At 44.7% G+C, this 12,740-nt stretch overlaps 1 protein-coding gene across 2 annotated transcripts in view; it reads left to right on the plus strand.

Moving 5' to 3' along the window:
- LOC119394175 (bifunctional purine biosynthesis protein ATIC) overlaps positions 1-12,740 on the plus strand; it is a gene marked incomplete at its 3' end in the record, with an annotated part of 164,844 nt that overhangs the window by 100,156 nt on the left and 51,948 nt on the right.

A 12,740-nucleotide genomic window follows, 5' to 3' on the forward strand; every position in this document is an offset into this window, starting at 1 on the left:
AACAGACTGGATTCCAAGAGAAGGCGAGCGCGCGATGGGGTGGCACAAAGTTAGGTGGGCAGATGAGACTAAGAAGTTTGCGGGGTTAATGTGGCCACAGGACAGGTTTAATTGGAGGTACATGGAAGAGGCATTTACCCTGCAGTGAGCGTAGTCAAGCTGCTGCTGATGATGATGCAAATGCACATGGAATTTGCCATTTGCACATTTTACATGTGTCGGGGTGACCACCTCTGATGGGACATGTACTCCATTTCTTCATTTCTGGATAATCAATTCTACCCCCCTTTTCCCTTTTGTCATGCGTGCCCGCGTGGTCCATATGTCATCCTGAAGCGAACGTACGGGCGCAACAGGGGAGTACAGTGACACTGCAAAACGTCTATTACCGCCAAACCTCAATAAACACCCAGAACCTTGATCCTTTACCAACGCTGCACTGGCTGAAATTATACGACAAGCTAAAGATGTGCGCGCTGCCGCACCTGCAATATGAACACGTTCCTAACGGTGACGTCCAAGTGGAAGAGCTCTCGCTGGTGCAGGTACTCTAGGGCGCCGGCCACCTGGAACAAAATGGAAACGTTGTTACTGAAGCGAACCAAGCGCCAAGATTGCTTCACCTAATTGCGAAGTAAATTCTCAAAACGGTATTAAACGGAGTTAGTTCGTTCATATCTAATACTACAGCGACGTCCTTGTATGTCCTCTCTTTGTCAATCGTTTTTTTTTTAAGGCAAAAGCCTTAGATGCCTCATCAAACACGAAAATTTACCGTCGGCGTCCCGCGGCATCGGGCACAGCACGAGTGATGCAAAAAGTCATCATCACGTGATGACGTCACCATATGACGTCACGAATTCTGGCGTGACGTCACTTGACGTAACGTTACATGATGCCGTCATCCCACGACATCGTAGCTTAGTCAAAGGGGTGTCGATCACGGAGGCAGTGCAAAACCAGGTAAGTGCCTCCAATCCTGGAGGCAGTGCAAAACCACGCTAGGTGCACAAAGCTTTCGGAGGGTGGCGGGGCAGGATCGATACATCGGCTGAGAAGAAAAAGATGGCCTTCGCCTTCGAGTCGTCTTAGGTGAATGCACAAGGGACCCTGTGAGTTTTTCAGTTCCACTGTTCGAACCTGTAAAGTTGATTCTATTCTAGTAATACCGCTGAGGCTGGGAACGCCCGCATAGAAATGAAATGTTAGAGGAACATTAAAGAGGACAACGGCAAATCAGTTTAGGCTGGTCAATTGTTATTTCGAAACGCCATTTTTGCTCAACTGAGCGAACAGCCAAACTTCTCTCTTTTTGATTTGCTGTGGGAACATAAGTGACGTCACGAATGTTAAAGCACGATCTCGTTCTTGGGCTGCAGGAAAACATTTACTATATAGGTATATGTAGAAAGTAACAATAGCCGAGCACATGCTGCATGCTAATCGTTGTGACGCCATACCAAGGTGCGGTCGCTTCAGAGCGGCGTCGTAAGGCACATATCTATCGTACACATTTTACAGCAGGTTGCGGTTTGCCGTGTGTCGTAGATAGAAAATTATCATCATCATGAACCGGCACGCGCTCAATGGCCGCCCAAGCGTTCTGTACAGAGGGTCAACAAGAGAAACTGAAAAGTGCCCACCAGCTCTGCTGTGAAGCAGCCTTGCGCGAGCTAGTGCAAGCTGCGCTAGTTTTTTTTTTTTTTTATTAACTTGAGCCATAGTTCACTAGTATACTGCAGCATGTCACAATACAGTAATTAACGATGCAGTTCACCATTTTGGAATGACGTTGCGCTCAGAACCGTACATATTGCCTGCCTCTTATGAGTCACAACTGTGACTCATAAGACACGACTGTGACTCAACTTTCCCGTTTTACATTTTGCCTGAAGGGTGAAGTAGGGGGGTAAGGCTCCCTGCACCTGACGCGTCTGAGGTAGAGGATGCCTCGAAGCAGCGAATTGTGCTGTCGATGGCACTAAATCCAACTATACTTGATTACAACCGAACAAAAAATGTCAGCTCCGTCCTCAGAACCGTGGCGACCCAGTCCTGCACCCGTAAAAGACAGTCGTGCTCAGGCACGTAGGCAAGAGGGGAGGGGGGCAGCCCCCCCCCCCCCCTCACCCCGAAAAAAATCCTGGCTACGTGCCTGGTCGTGCTAGCTGGTTTCTACACGAACCATAACTACTTTTTCTCGTCTAACGTAAGTACCACGCATATTGAGTTGAAGTTACGTCATTACTGCCTAAAAACATTACGTTTAGCTGAGAAGCGACGTCAGAATCCCCGATGAAATTTACCAGGACATTCAAGTTCCCGAAGCCAGTGAAACAAACGAGTGTCTGTATGGGTAAGTCAGATATCTAAAACACTGGATCAGTGCTTGAAAGAAGGGTAATTAATCGATAGTCTCGTTTCTTTGTTAGGCACAACTAATGAAACCAACGGACAATTAAGTCGCGGAAAGCGTAGGATATACTACTTTTTTTTAAAACTGTAGTGCAATGATCTTGACTTAAACTGAAAGGAGTAAGTGGACGAAAAATCACCCTTTCCGTCGGTGGGATCGGTGGTTCTGGTTTCAGACTCCACAGACGGAAAGGGTGGTTCTTCGTCCACTTTAATTCCTTTCAATTTAGGTCAAAATCGTTAAACTCCGGTTAAAAAAAAGAATAATTTTCCGTATGCTTTGCCTCGCTCATTTGTCTGTTAGTTTCCTTAGTTGTTGGGATAAGGGCTTGATGTCACCAAAAATAAGTAAGCGCGGTTGGATGGAGCACTCGTGCGAATGCTCTGTGGGAGGGAAAGCGATGGCTGTTTTTTCTTAGGTTGTGAGTTAAATAGTACGCCGCTACCGGTCACCTGGAAGAGCCAGAGCTTGACGGCCGCGTAGGAGCCCTCGGAGCAGAGAAAAGCCTTCACCGAGACCTTCTGGTGTAGGGTGCACCGAAAGGCCGGCATCACGTACGCCACGCACGTCTGCGGAAAAGGCGTGCAGATGTCCACCCTGCAGCCGAATGGAGCGAACAGATAGATCTGTTAGGCCGTACAAATATTTGACTTATCAGCTAAAGTGACTCGCCACAAAATGCTCTTGCGTGCTCTTTTGTGAACAGCGATCTTATGTAATTACATTGCGGTTCTATAGGCTCACAAGTAGTGTAACAGTCGCTTTTGGAGTTTTGCGAGTGCGTCAACTTCCAGGGCCCGTAGTCACAGAGTCCTCTTACGCTAAAAATTTTCGCACTTACTAAAGAGAAGTTTTGTGAATTCGGCCGCAGTTTTTTAAGTACGACCACGTTATTTTTTATTTATTTATTTATTTTCAATTCAAGACGTCGTTATCAGAACCCCTTAATATTGTCACGTGGTCGTGACGTCGACGAAGGTAGCTGTCGGCGCGTCTAAGATGAAACTCTTTATTTGGCCGAACTTGTGGCCTGGAAACGGAAAGTCAAATTACATCAATACAGTGTACACTGATAGCGGCGAACAGAACGTCGGCCGTCGATGAACTGCTTAGCGCTAAGGCGCGTCGGCATTTATACATGCGACATCGAACATTCCAGTCTTATCGCTGGTGGCCGCGTTAGTTCCAGAAAAGACTCGGCTGTCCGCGTTTCCGCGCACAAGTCTATCAGATCATCCCAAAGTAATCTGGAACGTTCTCAGACATTCTGGAGTGGTTTGCGCAAACGCGTGTAAGGGGGCGTTAACATAAAGCATAGAAAGAATGAAGCGCGTGAGTGAATATGTATATGGCGTACGCTGTTCATTGCAAAGAAACACCGCGAACTATCGTACTCGACATCAAAGTCGCATTTCGAGGAATTTAAACCCCAGCGTAGAGAAGTGGCCTATTTTTTCAGACCTGCCGTTCGTATATTGGGCGCAATATAAAGAAAATAAAAGTAAAGAATAATTGCACTTAGATGTGCACGAGAACCGCATCTCGATTTTTCACGCTCATTTGGCTGCACTTTTGCGCGTTATTATTTTATCATTCAGTGCGAGTTAAGTCAACGAGCCTTGTCACCTGCCCTTAGTTAACAGTCTTAATTAGCGTTTGGCCAATGTTTCTCACGTCCTACGGCGTCGCGCGTGACATATGGTACAAGAATTGAAAGATGGCGTCGCCGTACGCCTCGGGGTAGATTTTGTACCACACATAATCATAGAGGCTTGAATGGTTCGTTTTATTTATTTGTTTATATTGCCATCCTGTATAGTTACAAAATACAGATGGGGGGATTGTAGAATGAAAGCTTTCCTCGAACAGCTTGACGAGTCTACAACACTTTCATTTGACAGGCAGGCAATATCACATATATGTACATATACATATATATACGCTTATACGTACTTATACACATATATACAGTTGAACTCCTTAATAAGAGACACTGATGTAACAGACAATTGGGTATAAGAGACACAAGTGTGCTTACATTGAAATAGGCATCGATTATAGAAACGGAGAACACGGTACCCCGCTTATGAGAGACACCTTGTATAAGAGACAAGAACTGCTCCCCGGTGCATGTCTCTTATAAAGGGGCTCAACTGTAGTGTATATAGGAGCCTACTTGTGCTTCAACATGGTTATAAGCTCTATAGACCATCTTCTACAAGAGGGAAACTGCGCCGTGCATGGCCGTGTACACTGATCTATATAACTGTCTTCAGTATCTTCCCTCCTCCCAACAGGCTCTGCTAAAACGATGAGCGCAATTAAATCACGCACATCATCTCGGCACTCTGCGTCATTCGAAAGGTTGCAGTGTGACTTGTACGCGCCACGGTGTTCTAGTGGTTATGGTGCTCGATTGCAGACTCGAAGGTCATGGGATCGAATCTCGGCCGCGGTGGCCGCATTTCGATGGAGGCGAAATCTTGGAGGCCCATGTGTTTAGATCTGGTGCTCGTTAAAGAGCTCCAGGTGGTCGAAATTTGCAGAGCCCTCCCGTACGGCGTCCCTCACAATCATATCACGATTTTGGGACGCAAAACCCCAGCAATTATATTAGCAGTGTGACTCGAACTTGACCATTACGAACGGTGCTGTGACGTTCAATCCAGATTTAAAGTGATCGTGCCTGATCCTTCGCAGCAGCTCCATGAGATTCGGATGCGAGAGTGTGCGCCAGAGGTTCTCGCGGCGAGCGTTCACGACCGCGCTGAACCAGACGGTGACTTCGGCGCGGTTCTCGGGGTCGTACATGCGCACCAGGCGACCGAAGCTGCCCTCGGCGATGTTGAAGTCGAAGAAGTAGCCCAGCTGCGTGCGAAGGTAGACGAGCGTGCGTTCGAACACGTGGTCCCAGCTCTCGTCGCCGGAAACCTGCCTCCAGCGGTCGTCGCCCTTGTGGAAGCACGCCTGGTCCAGCTCGTCCAAGTCGCCCACGGGCTCGATCAGGTCGCGCAGGGTCGCCTCGTCGATGCGACCGGAGGCCGTCGCCATTGTTGATTGATTGATTGAAGCCTACCAATCTTGGCACATACCCACTCTGGGGGATTGGCCAAGAAAAATTATTGTAGCCTATGGATGATAATTACATTAATTTTTACCTCCCTATTACTAAATTAGAAAAAGAACGCGATGATAAAGAACAATCATATTACAAAAGTTATTATAGCCTATGGAGGATAATTACATTATTACAATTTTGAGCCGACCAGACAGCTGAGTTTACCTGACCCGACCAAATTTGACTCTATGACTTACTTTTAACCACATTTTATAATTATGTCGCGAGTATTTTTCCAGTATTTCTTAAAGTAGACCTTACGGTGGAATACGTTTAGTTGCTAGAATGAAATTACACACAGCATCAAAAATTTCTCTTTGACAATGTCCCAAAACAGAGGCACTGAAACTTAGAACATTTTCTGCAGTTAAACTTAAACCAATCGTCGAAAATGGAATAACCAGAAGTCTTTTACGAATTATTGCATAGTTGCGGCATGATATAAAATAATGTTCAATAGATTCTGTTTCTTCACAAAATGGGCAAAGGGGTGATATCGCCAAACCAGCTCTGTGTAAATATAAGTTTAACGGGGGGACACGGCATCGAAATTTGGAAATAATAGCTTCAAACTTTCTAGATTGACTCCACTTAGGTTTCCATGGAAATTTAAGGTGTTGATATTCTGTCCATTTAGTTATAGTTTCCATCATATCTGTACAAATTGATAATTTTCTATATCTGATCGCTGCTATGTATTCTACTTTTTGGAGTACCGAAATTATTGGTCCATCGAGGGAAGCCCGGGCTGAAGAATCGGCCAATTCATTTAATTGTATCCCGCAGTGACCTGGTACCCACAATAATTTCAGGAGTTTCAGCTGTGGCGGTACTAATGTGCGCAAAGTCATTAGGGCTCGTGAATGTTCTGAAGCTGTAAGTGCTGCACATACCGAAAGAGAATCTGTTATTATGATTGCACTATTTTCGGTTGAAGGCAGTTTTCGAAGCGCCAAAATAATAGCCATGAGCTCAGCCTAAAAAAACAGGAGTAAAATCTGGTAGCCTCACTGAGAATGACTAGCCAAGCCATTGTTGATTCTTCTTCCTCTTCTTTTTTTTCGCCCAAGGCAGACGCTTACATTCTGCAATTCCTTACATTTTGAGCTTGACAGGGCACAAGATGCGCGCACGTTAACTGGCGACGGTCCTGAAAACACGTCCCGGCGAGCATGCGTCACTTACAAAAAAAAAAAAAAAAAGAGTATCTGAAAGCTGGATTCTCCACAATAGCGGTGTTTGTAGGGAGAAGCCCACCTTTCAACTGCAACAACTGAAAAAAAAAAAAAAAAAGCTTTGGGGATTTGTTTCTCTGCAATATGCCATACGGTTGTGGAGAAGCACGTTAATCTTTCGTCCGGCACCGGTAGGTTACGTCACGTCACAGTGTCGTCACGTTAACGCCGCAATTACGTCACAAATTTTGTTGATCTGTTACGTTACGTGGTGACGTCACCACGCGATTCTATTTTTTTTTGCAAGTGTTGACGCCGCCGACGCTGGCGTTCACTTTTCGCGTTTGATGAGTCATCTAAGCCTGTCACTTAAAAGCTTGAATTCATTGCAATGGGTAGCGCTACTAACGCGAAAGACAAAGACGGACACACGGTAAAGATCCTGCCACCCAGTTCCTAGCCCGTCCCCCTTTTAGGGGAGCGCCACCAGGAACAGGACGTCATCATCATCGTCATCTCGAGGAGTAATGTCCGCAAGTGTTTGATGGCCAAATTTTCCGTTCTGTTAGGTTTTAATTGTTGACCTAAGCGTTTTGTACGTCTTCTGATGCGCGCCTTAATATCGCGTCTGTTTCATTCTGCCTGAGGTGCATGCTGACGTTTTGTAATTTTCGCTGCAAATTATACAACTATGAATTTTTGTAAATATCACGAAATAAATCGGAATGAGGTCAACAAGAAAATTTCAAGTCATAGAACGAAAGCGCCGAAGCCTTGTCTCCTCTCGCTTTCATCGCATTAAACATCTCCTTCAATCGCTGAACGTTAACGTGGAGTTCTCCCTTTTGCATGCAGCGTAATAACAATATACCGTCATTTCGGACTAATGCGTCATTATCAGGGCCCGCACTTCAGATAACAGATCATTTGGGTCTTATTTATTGTGATGAATATAGCAGACTCAAGTACACTGTTAAGAAAAAAAAAAGAAAAACGGCATATGCGCAATGTGCAATTTCGCGTTGCGCATAACCTCAAACGTCCAACTGCAAAAAGCGTTTTTCATTGGCCGGTAACCTTCGACAATTATATTCAGGATTGGCTGAAGTCCTCTCGCGAACAATCCTAGCACAATACGTTTCTCAACGTTATTTGTTATTAATCTCCAGGAGAGCAGTGCTGGGCAGTATCGAAGATACATGTATCTTAGATACTATCTGAGATACTCTTTGGGTATCTTGTATCTGTATCGCGATACGTCTCGCAAGACGAGTATCTGTATCTGTATTTCCGATACATTCAATAATGTATCGTGTATCTTAAAATACAAGATATTCCTATAGAAACACCAGCGTACGAAACAATAATCGCTGGCTCAACTCCGCTTCTCAAGCTGGTACTGGTGCTACTAAAGCGCCCCAGTAAAACTCAGCGCAGTGACATAATTTTGTTTTTCCGACAAAGTCCACCAGTGAAGGCAGGCAATGAAGTGTGCGCGTCCGTTTTGGTGGAGCAGAGCAACTTGACAGCGCTCGCGTAGTCACGACAGAACAAGCGCGCGAACGTCCAGCTTAGCTCACGTGCCTTTCGTTTTCTCGATTTTTTTTTTTTGTTTTTTCGTGTGCCAGTGCCATGATACTTACCCTTATCCACTGTCCAGCGCCGCGTACCACAATGCGTGCGGTGACTATCGCGCAAATTCTGATGCCGCTCCCCTGCGCAGTGCTTCGTTACGAAATCTGAAGTATAGGGTTGCTTTGCTTGTCGTGGCTTTCACACACAAGTGATTTGAAGGATCTTGTGGATGTAAGTTCGACTTACATGCGTTGACTTATGTGCAAATAAGATCCTAACTGTAGCACCACTAGTACCGATGCTAGATCTAATAGATGAAGCGCTTTTCTAACAGAATATATGTTCGTGTACCGTATCTTTTTCTTCCTGCTGTCGATCCAATTCCGGCCGGGGCGGTCGCATTTTCGATGGAGGCGAAAATACTTGAGGTTCGTGTACTTCGATTTAGGTGCACGTGAAAGAACTCCAGGTGGTCAAACTTTCCGGATCCCTTCACTGCGGCGTCTCTCATAATCGCATCGTGGTTTTGGGGTGCTAAACCGTAACAATTATTATTATTATCTTCCTGCTATCTTTATTCAAAGAGCTTTTGAAATCATAATTTGATCGTTAGCACAAGTTCTTTCTTAGTTGTCCTTCTTTTGCATCCCGTACATTGCCTAGGGCTCTGAACTTTTTTTTCCGGTCTGGTCGCACAAATATGCCTCTTGTAACGTGCTGCCAAAATAAGTTCTCTGCTTTACTCTTACATTGAACTGTCTGCTTTATTTCTGCTACTGTTTGCACATTTATATTTCGCTTTAGCTTACTGTTCTGCGGGGTGATTTTGAAAACAAATATGTAATCATATGGGCGCGCACTGAGTATGCGGTACCAAACATCCTGCTTACTGCTTAGTAAAAGAGCGAAATTGAGTTTGCATTGAAATGATGAAAATAATTATGAGCCATCTTAAAGTTGTTAGGAAGGGGATTCGAGAAACATTGCTATACCAAATGATCTGTTTTTCTTATGAGCGTCCCAACGAGCCGTTTCAGTCAATTTTTGATAGGCACCAAATATTTTTACTGTCTTGCATTAAGAAGTAAGTTCAAGATGCTTCATGATTAATTGTCATAGCTATTAAGGGTGCCGCCTGTATTGTGTTTCAATACTTATTCACGATGAATGTTTGATACAGAACGACTTTTCTATTTTATTTAGATATATTTGATTTGTTTTCCTTTTTTTTTAGGCCTCCCTAATTTTTTTACTATTACTAATCGCCAGTTAATCGGTCATATAGGTGGCAATACCGTGAATAGCAGCGCTGTGCTGCGACGATTTGTGGCACTTGCCACGTGCTCTCATTTCTTTATTTTGGTGGGATCGGGTTTAAACTGCAAAAACATTATTAGCAGCGCTCAGCTCAAGACACGTCGCGATGTTTCGGAAGCTTCGCAGTTGTTTCAGATTGTTCGGTTAAGATTACGCGCGAATCCTAGCCGCGGCGGCCACATTTCGATGGAGGCGAAATGCTGGAGCTCGTGTACTTAGATTTAGGATGCGAAAACTAGAAGCAGCGCAAAAAAAAAAAAAACGACGACAAAAATAGGAACACACACAACAGGACTAGCGCTGTACTAGCGCCTACCCGTTAAGGGTAATTGTGTCTGAAAAAAAGCTTCGTGGCAGTTGCACGTCGGAAAGTACAGCGCTAGTCCTGTTGTGTGTGTTCCTATTTTTGTCGTCGTTTTTTTTTTTTTGCGCTGCTTCTAGTTTTCGCATCATGAACAGACTCGCCCAAACCTACAAGTTGTTGCTAACATAGATTTAGGAGCACGTTAAAGAACCCCAGGTGGTCGAAATTCCTGGAGCCCTCCACTACGGCGTCCATCATAATCATGTCGTGGTTTTGGGATGTAAAACTGCAACAGTTATTATTAAAATTATGCGCAGGACGCGAGCACTGTAGTTCATTCGGGAGCTTACGCTAGCACCATCGGTAACGCTGGATGGTTCGATCGCAGATGTGACCACGCGTTCCGTCTGTGATCAGAATACCGAAGGCCAACGACAATGATTGCCGCTATCAGTGTACAGAGTGCTTTGCTTGTATTATGAGTTGCTTAGTATTCTGGGCACAAGTTTGCCCAGTGAGCAGTTTGGTCTCTACCAGAGTGACTGCCTCCTTCTTTATCCTTACCACCACGTGACAATACAATTTCTGGGGTGAACATATTCTCTCGTTGAAGAAAAATTGTTAAAAGATTGCACGTTAGTGAATATATTGATAACGAACCCTTTGCGCCTGCAGATGAGTAGAACATGAAAAGTCATTGCAGTTTTATGAGCTCTACGCATACACAGTGCGTCACGAAAAATATCGCCAGCTACTGTACACCGGTGGTTCGGTGTTGCGTGAACGGTCTTTTACAGACAAGGTAAAACTCCACACCGGTATTTGCGCCAAGGTGCGAAGGCTTCGTATTGTAGTTCTTGTGATTAGATCGCAACCCGCTAGCTGGTCGGCAAGCTGAGCAGCGACTCCCATCAATTACAAAAATGATAAGCAAGAGCCGCTATCAATGAAGAGCTGTCCTGTTAAGCAGCCAAAACAAACCCCAATAAGTTCTGTCGGAAGTAAACTAATGCACTTGGAGCAAGAAGGACAATACTTTTGAAATGCTAACGCACATTTCATTAAAATTAAACAAAATTGGTCACATTAAAGAAATTTTCAAGCAAACCTTTTCTTGCATAGGCGTTCGCTACTGCATTAGGGGGTCTATAATAACAAATTTGCGAATGTATCGAAGTATCTTAAGATACAATTGGCAAGTATCGTATCGGATACAATTATTGCGGTAGTATCTTGTATCTGTATCTTCAATACTTCTTGCCTGAGTATCTTGTATCGTATCGCGATACAATTTCAAAGTATCTTTGCCCAGCCCTGCAGGAGAGCAAAAAGAAGTCAAAATGTTACGTCACGCCAAGTTTTTTTTCACACTTCCTATCCCGACCTTTCAGGTTTTTAGGGGCGAAGCTCCTTATGCCATCCTCCGTTTGTTTGGTTGTAGTAGCCACCTCTAGTTTGTGAAGTGCTCACTAGATGGCGTTGATGGCGCTCGCTCCATATATATATATATATATATATATATATATATATATATATATATATATATATATATATATAATTGCATATAATATCGCTAGATGGTGCTAGTTTAGTATAGTTCCAAAGGAACCAAAGAATTGTTGGAGAAGGCGGAAAAGAAGAGGCTAGAAGAAGAGGTAGAAGCAGCCAGGAGGAATGTAAATAAAATGACTGAAAGCAAACTGCTTTCGTTGGAACTTGGCATGCCCACGTAGACGATGTGGAACGGGACCCCATACTTACTGCGGTGGATATTCTCCGTCTTACCGAGACTCTGTCTTACCAAAAGACCGCATATCAAAGGATACGTTCCAGTCGTGTGCATCGATTATGTGTTAAGGAGACTCCTTTCACTACCTGGCGTTCATACCGTGTTTTTTTTTTTTCGGGGGAGTTTCGAGCAATAGCGTGCCTCTGTGGTAAAACAGCTGCTCTCTACGCGGGCGGCCTGGCTTCGATTCTCACTCGAACCTTAGATTTTTATTATTTATTTTATTTGCATCTTTCTCGATTTTTGGTCACGGAAAAAATTATTTTTCGCTGACAACCAACGACGCCTACACCGACTCCGACGCCGACACCGGAATTTCTGCGAAAAGAGCTCTTCAGCGCTATCGCGTTAACATTATCACAGAATATGCACGAAGCACTTCCATTCTTTGAACGATAATGATGTTGTCTGGCTCATGCACATGTCGCCGCTTCAACGTATGTAGCATGCCTCGGCTATCTCCTTTGCGACTATGTCACGAAGCTTGTACAGCAAAGCCGTCTTTCAGTGTATTAGTCGAGATCCGTACACGGTGTGATGCAGAACCGTGTACCCATAGTTCTCAGAGTTTGCCATTTAGAGAACGGCCGTTTCGGCTGACAAAACGCATGAATTCGATATTCTATACACAACACCGTGCTTATAGGGCAAACAAGCCCAGTTTCTCTCCCGTAGCTGTCAATACGGCTCACATTTCAATGTAGAAAGTTAAAAAAATACTGTGTCGTATTAAGGTCCGCAGAAAACTATTTTTCTTATTTTAGCTTGTGAGGTTCCAGAGGGTGGACCCCTCAGTGCAGGGTCCCATTTGCTGCTGCTATCCGGCTGGCCTGGTCTTCGCTGGTCGTCCAAGGCTGTGTTGGAAAGAGCGGCTTCCCACTGGGAGAGGGAGGGGTTGGGTGTTCTAGGTATGCCGGGTGGTTTGGGGCATTCCCACGTGAAATAGTATAAGCTTTGGTATCCTCCACAGTAAGGACATCGGTCAGGACACTGTGTGGGGACTGAATTTTTTACTTGGGTTCAGAAAAGCGCACTTTATTATCACC

Source organism: Rhipicephalus sanguineus, chromosome 5 (genome assembly GCF_013339695.2).
Source record: "Rhipicephalus sanguineus isolate Rsan-2018 chromosome 5, BIME_Rsan_1.4, whole genome shotgun sequence".
NCBI lineage: Eukaryota > Metazoa > Arthropoda > Arachnida > Ixodida > Ixodidae > Rhipicephalus > Rhipicephalus sanguineus.